The sequence below is a fragment of the Trichechus manatus genome, unplaced genomic scaffold, assembly GCF_000243295.1.
Source record: "Trichechus manatus latirostris isolate Lorelei unplaced genomic scaffold, TriManLat1.0 scaffold00076, whole genome shotgun sequence".
Lineage (NCBI taxonomy): Eukaryota > Metazoa > Chordata > Mammalia > Sirenia > Trichechidae > Trichechus > Trichechus manatus.
The window spans coordinates 4798441-4805065 of record NW_004444012.1 but is presented as its reverse complement, the minus strand read 5'-3'; positions in this window follow the sequence as shown (position 1 = coordinate 4805065).

Here is a 6625-nt window from a genome sequence, read left to right as displayed (position 1 = left end):
AGCAGCCGGAAGCAGTGGTGCTGAAAAGCAATTGCTGGTGTCAAGAACTTTCTTAGCTAAGCAATGCAGCTGGGGGCAATAAATAGCATTCTCATAAAGGAGGATGTTCAATGCATGACATAGGCACATACTGTTTCAACTACCAAGCATAATTTATGAAGCTGCATATGTCTGAAATGGATTTTTTTTCCTCCTATACATTTATAAATAAAAATGCAAAGATTTCAATGGGAAGAAAAGATCTGCATTTTAAATCAAAATAAAATGGGAAGATCAATGAGAAGTGCATGGCTTTTTAAAGTACACCCTGATAGATAATATTTTAAACATGCTTTGGTGTTACGTAGCCCAATTACTTCCATTCCTAAAGAAGACGGATGCTGTTTTCTACGATAGTGAATACTGTATTTATGGCAAGAGGGCTTATAACATTCCACCCCTTCCCAGAAGCTGCGAGAAAGCGAGTGCTTACACTGAGTATCTTGAGCCTTACTTTTAAAGACGTGAGCATGTCTTCTTATGTAAGCCATTAATGAAACCCAGTGAATTCCGTATAATCCTTAAAATGGTTCTGAAGGAACTGTTGAAAATGATGAACAAGGAAAGCCACCTGTGCTGTTAACGAGGCTTAAACAACGGGGCTCATCTGACCTCTTAACTCATTGACTCTGCATGGGTAGATAAGTTATTAGTTTTGACATAACCAGTGGTTTATTTTACCATCTACTGCTGTTCTTTGTTACATGTTCTATTCATACCACATGTTATTGCTCTTTATAATTATTGTGGAACATAGCAATTGCACAGACTGTATCATATCCCACTGGGATAAACATTGTGGATGAGGGACCAGAAGAACTTGCCTTTGACTTAAAGTTTATTCCTACTGCTTTCTTTACATGAGAAAGATTTTTTCATTGACGCCAGCCACAAAACTAACTCTATGTTTAAATGACTAACGAGCCACTTTGAATAGCACTTTATCCAGGAACTCCAGATGCCAATTTGTTTTCTACTGTGAGGTGTAGGTTCAAGCTTATGAAATGAATAGTTAGTTAATCTTTTAAGCAATTACTCAAGATAAAAATCTACCGAACCTGAAAGCAAAATACAGCATTCACACTGCTGTTCTTTGAAATTCATTTCCCCACACTGTGCCTTTATAACTGTTTATTAAGATCATATTTTTGTTTTTGAAAGAAAGGACACGGTAAGCTCAGATGTCAATGAACACCAGTATTTTTCTTATCATTTTGTTGACTTTGAAACTCATTATTTAGTGATAAAGAAGCTGAATTTCTTTTCTCTTCGGAATGGAAACATGAAAAATTAGTAGTATTACAGCATAAAGATACTGCTATATGAATATTAGTTTTATGTTATTTAATTATAGGCGGCAAACCCAGTCTAAATGATGGCAGACATATTTTCGAGTGTTCTATCATAGCGTCAGAAATGCTGTGTAAATTTTGACATGGTCTACATGATAAAGAAGGTATTGGCGGCTCAGTGATAGAATTCTCGCCTTCCTTAGGGAAGACCTGGGTTTGATTCCTGCCAATGCATCTCATGCACAGCCATTACCTGTCTATCAGTGGAAGACTGTGTGTTGCTATGATGCTGAACAGGTTTCATCAGAGCTTCCTGACAAAGACAGACTAAAAAGAAAGGCCTGGAGATCTACATTCAAAAATCAGCCAATGAAAACCCTGAGGATCGCAATTGCTCAATTCACAAGTGATCGTGAGGATGGTGCAGAACTTAGCAGCATTTCATTCTGTTGTGAGTGAGGTCCCCTTGAGATGGGGGCCAGCTTGACAGCTGCTTACAGCAACATTGTGATAAAGGGAAAAAAAACAAAAACTTTAGTAAATGAACGGCATAGAGCTCCTAGCAGGATTTTACTTGACTGTATCCAATAATCTGTTCAGAACCAGATGGTTTCAGAGAGATTATATATGAAACTGATAAAGACTTGAATCCAGTGGTTTCTGGGAAATTCCAGGCAGATGCCATCAGGATATGCTTAAAAAGTCAAAGAGCAGTAATGAATTCCCTTAAATGTCTCTTAAAATACATATGGATTCTCCAAGTTCATACTCTGATTTGCCACGTGAGGCTGGCTGATAGCTGTAAGTCAAAACAGGAGAATGGAGTTAGTTAAGATCTTAAATCACTTGCGTGCATATTCTCTCACTAAGTCAGCAAAAGAGAAAATCTGGAAATTTATCTTACTTTTCAAGGAAGCATAGATGGGCATATGGTGAACATCAGTTATCTCTAAAAAAATAAGTTTTTTTCATGGCTGAATATTGTCTCTCTTTCTGAAATTATTAGCTCAGGACTGAACTTACTTGGTACATTCATTTTTTAAAACAGTAGTGTAATAATCATATTCATGAGGGAGGGAGGTTGATCAAAATGAGAGTTTAAAGAGGGAAACCAATTGCGTGGCTTACCTGAATTAAGTCAATGACAATAGGACAAGAAAAACAGAAGTGCCTTCAAGAGATATTGAAAAGGGAGAATGAATACAAAAAGAGGATAAGGAAAAGGGAGAACTCAACAGTTACAGTATTAAGTGTGGAAGAAAATATTAGGGAGAAAATAGCATTTAAATTTTTAGATCACTTACTTATGCTTCTTTTCTTATAAATGGATTTAAGGACACCTTACAGGAGTAGAAACAATACAACAGGTTAGAAAATAAAATAAATGAGGATTGAAGGTGAAAAGAAATAAATTGAAGTCAAGATTAAGATTAGCACTCAAAATTGCATGCTATATAATTGATACAATTACTTGGTGTAAAACAGATTTGGCTTGGAGTTTCCTAATGGCCACAGCAAAGAGAGAAGTAGTCTCAGTACAAGATCCACAGCGCACAAAGGGTAAAAACAAGACAATTGTGCAAACAACCCAGCTTTCTGCAGCACTAAGAATGGACAGAAAGTTCACCTGTAGAAAAAGGTTAGTGTTTATTTAATACGTAACAAGCTGGAAGAGTCATTAAGAGAGGCGGAAAGATGAGAATGTGCATCCAGAATTCAGGAGAGAGGTTAGGCTTGGCATTCCAGATTTGGGAGTCATTGTCATTAGGTGCGTATGTTCTTCCAGATTTTTCATGTTTGCATTTTTGTGATGATTAATGATGTTGAACCTCTTCCCTTGTGTATCTTGGCTGTTTGAATGCCTTCTTCTTTTGTGAAGTTCTGTCCGAATCTTTTGCCCATTTTTTAAACATTAGATAGATTATCTGTGTATTATTGATTTGTAAGAGCTCTTTATATATGCTAAATACAGTCTTTGTCAGATATATGTTTTGCAAGTATTTTCTTCCAGCCCATGGCTTGCCTTGTCATTTTCTTAATGGTGTCTTTTGAACAATAGAAGTTTTTAATTTTGATAAAGCCCAATTTATCATTTCTCTCTTTCATGATTAATGGTTTTCGTATCTGATTTAAGAAATCTTTGCAAAGCCACAGAAATTTTTTATCCTATTTTTTTGAAAAACAGATTTATAGTTGTATCTTTCGTGTTTAGGTCTATAATACATTTTGAGTTCATTTTTGCATATGGTGTGAGGTGGGGGTCTAGGTGCGTTTCTTCTCTTTATTTATATCTAGATGTTTCAGGATCATTTTCTTTAAACAACTATGTTTTCTCCATTGAATTACCTCAGCATCTTTGTCAAAAATCAATTGACATGTATGTGTAGGTCTATTTTTGGACTCTCTTGTCTATTCCACCGATCTGTATGTTTATTTAGCACACTGTCTTGATTACTGGAGCTCTATAGTAAGTCTTGAAATCAGGTAAATAAATCCTTCAATTATGTTTTTCTTTTTCAAAATTGTGTTGCCTATTCTAGGTCCTTCGCGTTTCCATGTAAATTTCAGAATCAGTTCGTCGATTTCTACAAAATCCTGCTAGGATCTTGCTTAAGGTTGCATTGAAACTGTAGATAAATTTGGTGAGAATTGACATCTTAACAATATTAGGTTTCCTGATCCGTGAACCTGATGCATGAACATCTTTATTCCACTCTTCTTTATTTTTATCTCAGTAGGAATTCATACATTTTAAAATAGTTTTTGTTAATATTCATTTCTCAAAGAGGAACCATAAATAACTCTCTTTTGTGACTTGGGTCTTGTTGTACTCTTAGCAGAACAATGCATGGACTATTGTAAATCAAAGCATAACCAAGAAAAATTAAACCCTTTTGTCGTTCAGCACAATGTAATTTATCTCCCTTCCTCCATGTAATAATCATGTTCATAGAGTACAATTTGATTCTTACCTAGAAAAATGACAATAATTCACAGACTAATAAATAACTGTAGGCCTCTAAAATTTAACATTATATATATGAATTTAATTGATGTGAAGATATTTAACTTTGATTTGAACTATATAGAGCAAATATATTTATGACAATTTGAAGAGAACTACTGTATTTCTGGATTTTTCACTTTTCTTCTTTGGATCTGTCATGAATTCAAATTTTCTGAGCCAAGGTCATATGACAACTGAAGACTTTATATACTGGTTGTATATTGGTTTATCTACTTAGTTTACATACTGGTTGCAGACTGTAGCAGATTACAGATTGAGAGTTTATACAGCAGATTTACATGCTGGCTGTAGGTTATAGCAGAATTACCCACTATGTCTGATGTTTGGCCTCATTTGGATTTACTTAATCCATGGCTTTTTGAATGTTATGGAAAAGTAGTCCACAATTCCTTATCCATAGTTCTGAAATCCAAAAAGTTCTGAAGATCCAAAGTTCTTTTTTTTTTTTAATAACTCATTTGATAGGAAAACCTGATCTAACCTGAACTCATTTAGTGCTCAAACCTGACCTAAACTGACATGAAGCTAATGTTGATCTTTTCTATCAGTTAGTGTGAAAATCCATACAATTCACTGCGGAGATATTTAAGTGTTTGATTACGGGATGCTGTTACAGACCTTGCTGGGATGTTACATATATGGTATGTAAACTCTATTATTTTTCTAAAATCTGAAAAATTCTAATTTCTGAAAAACATCTGACCCCAAAGGTTTTAGACAAGAAATTGTGGGCTGATATCTGGCTTCTTGTGTATCCTAAAGTCATGCAGACAGGTTGTGGTGAATTTGTAGAATCCAGTCTTTTGTCACACCCAATTTCTAAGCAGCCATGAAAAACAAAACGTGGAGTCATCTCCCCCTCTCTAATAGCACCTGGCTCCTTTTGGGGAATGGCCTTTTCCCTGTTGGGGTGCTAGTCCAGGTGTCTCCTCCCAATACAGAAACTGAGAGGGATGGAACCTCCCTTTCCCTGCTCCAGTGCCAAGAAGAGTCGGGCACGTGTAACTTTAAACTTGGCCACTCAGATGCCCCATCCTGCAAATTTGGCTCTTGGGTGAACAGCACAATGACATGGTGAAAGACTGGACATTGTACATCTGGGCAGCATGTGCTGGCCAGAATGTTCCTGGATCTTATCTTCTGGGCTTAATATTTTCAGCCTTGTCCTTAGTCTCCCACTGATTTTTGAGCCTCCCAAGCCATGGTGTTTTCAATTGCCTCCTCCGCATGTGAAAGCTGGGCAATGAATAAGGAAGACCGAAGAAGAATTGACGCCTTTCAGTTATGGTGTTGGCAAAGAATGTTCAATATACCATGGACTGCCAAAAGAGCGAACAAATTTGTCTTGGAAGGAGTACAGCCAGAGTGCTCCTTGGAAGTGAGGATGGTGAGACTTTGTCTCATATACTTTGGACATGTTATCAGGAGGGACCAGTCCCTGGAGAAGGACATCATGCTTGGTAAAGTAAAGGGTCATCGAAAAAGAGGAAGACCCTCAATGAGATGGATTGACACAGTGGCTGCAACAACGGGCCCAAGCATAACAACCATCATTATGAGGGCACAGGACCGGGCAGTGTGTCGTTCTTTTGTACGTACTGTCACCACGAGTCTGAACCGACTCCATGGCACCTAATAACAACCACAACGTATCCTGTCAATAAATTCTCTTTTGGTTAAAGCAATCAGAGTTGGTTTCTCTTGTTTGCACCCGGGTATTCTAACTAATACACCAAGGCATAATCTACATACTTTTGCAGGATTCTTGGATGTTATGATTATCATTTTAAAATTCTAAGCAAAATATGTTTAGATAAAGAGGTTAAATTTTCTACCTGTAGAACCACAAGCACCAAAGTTAAATGAAAAAAATAAAATAAAAATCCAGCCCAAAATCAGCACTACGATGCCGTTAAAATCCTGAAGGTTTCCAAAATAAAATATTATGTTGCTCGTAGCAACAAATAAGTGAAGAGCCAATCAGAGCTGGCCTTTAAAATATATCAAAACAGGCTGTCCTTTAAATGAGAGAAAGTCTTCTCTATGTTATGATTGCTTTCCAAGATATATTACATTATGATAAACGGTCATGTACATTGTTTTGACACTCAGGGAATTTATGAATGAGAAACTGATTTGCCTGCAGTGATGAACTGAATTGTAAAAAAAGCATTAGCAATGATGATACCATTTAAAATTTGTTTAAGAATTGTGTTACAGTTTTGCTTTCTTTTTAATCAGGAGCAAAAAAAAAAAAAAAAACAGC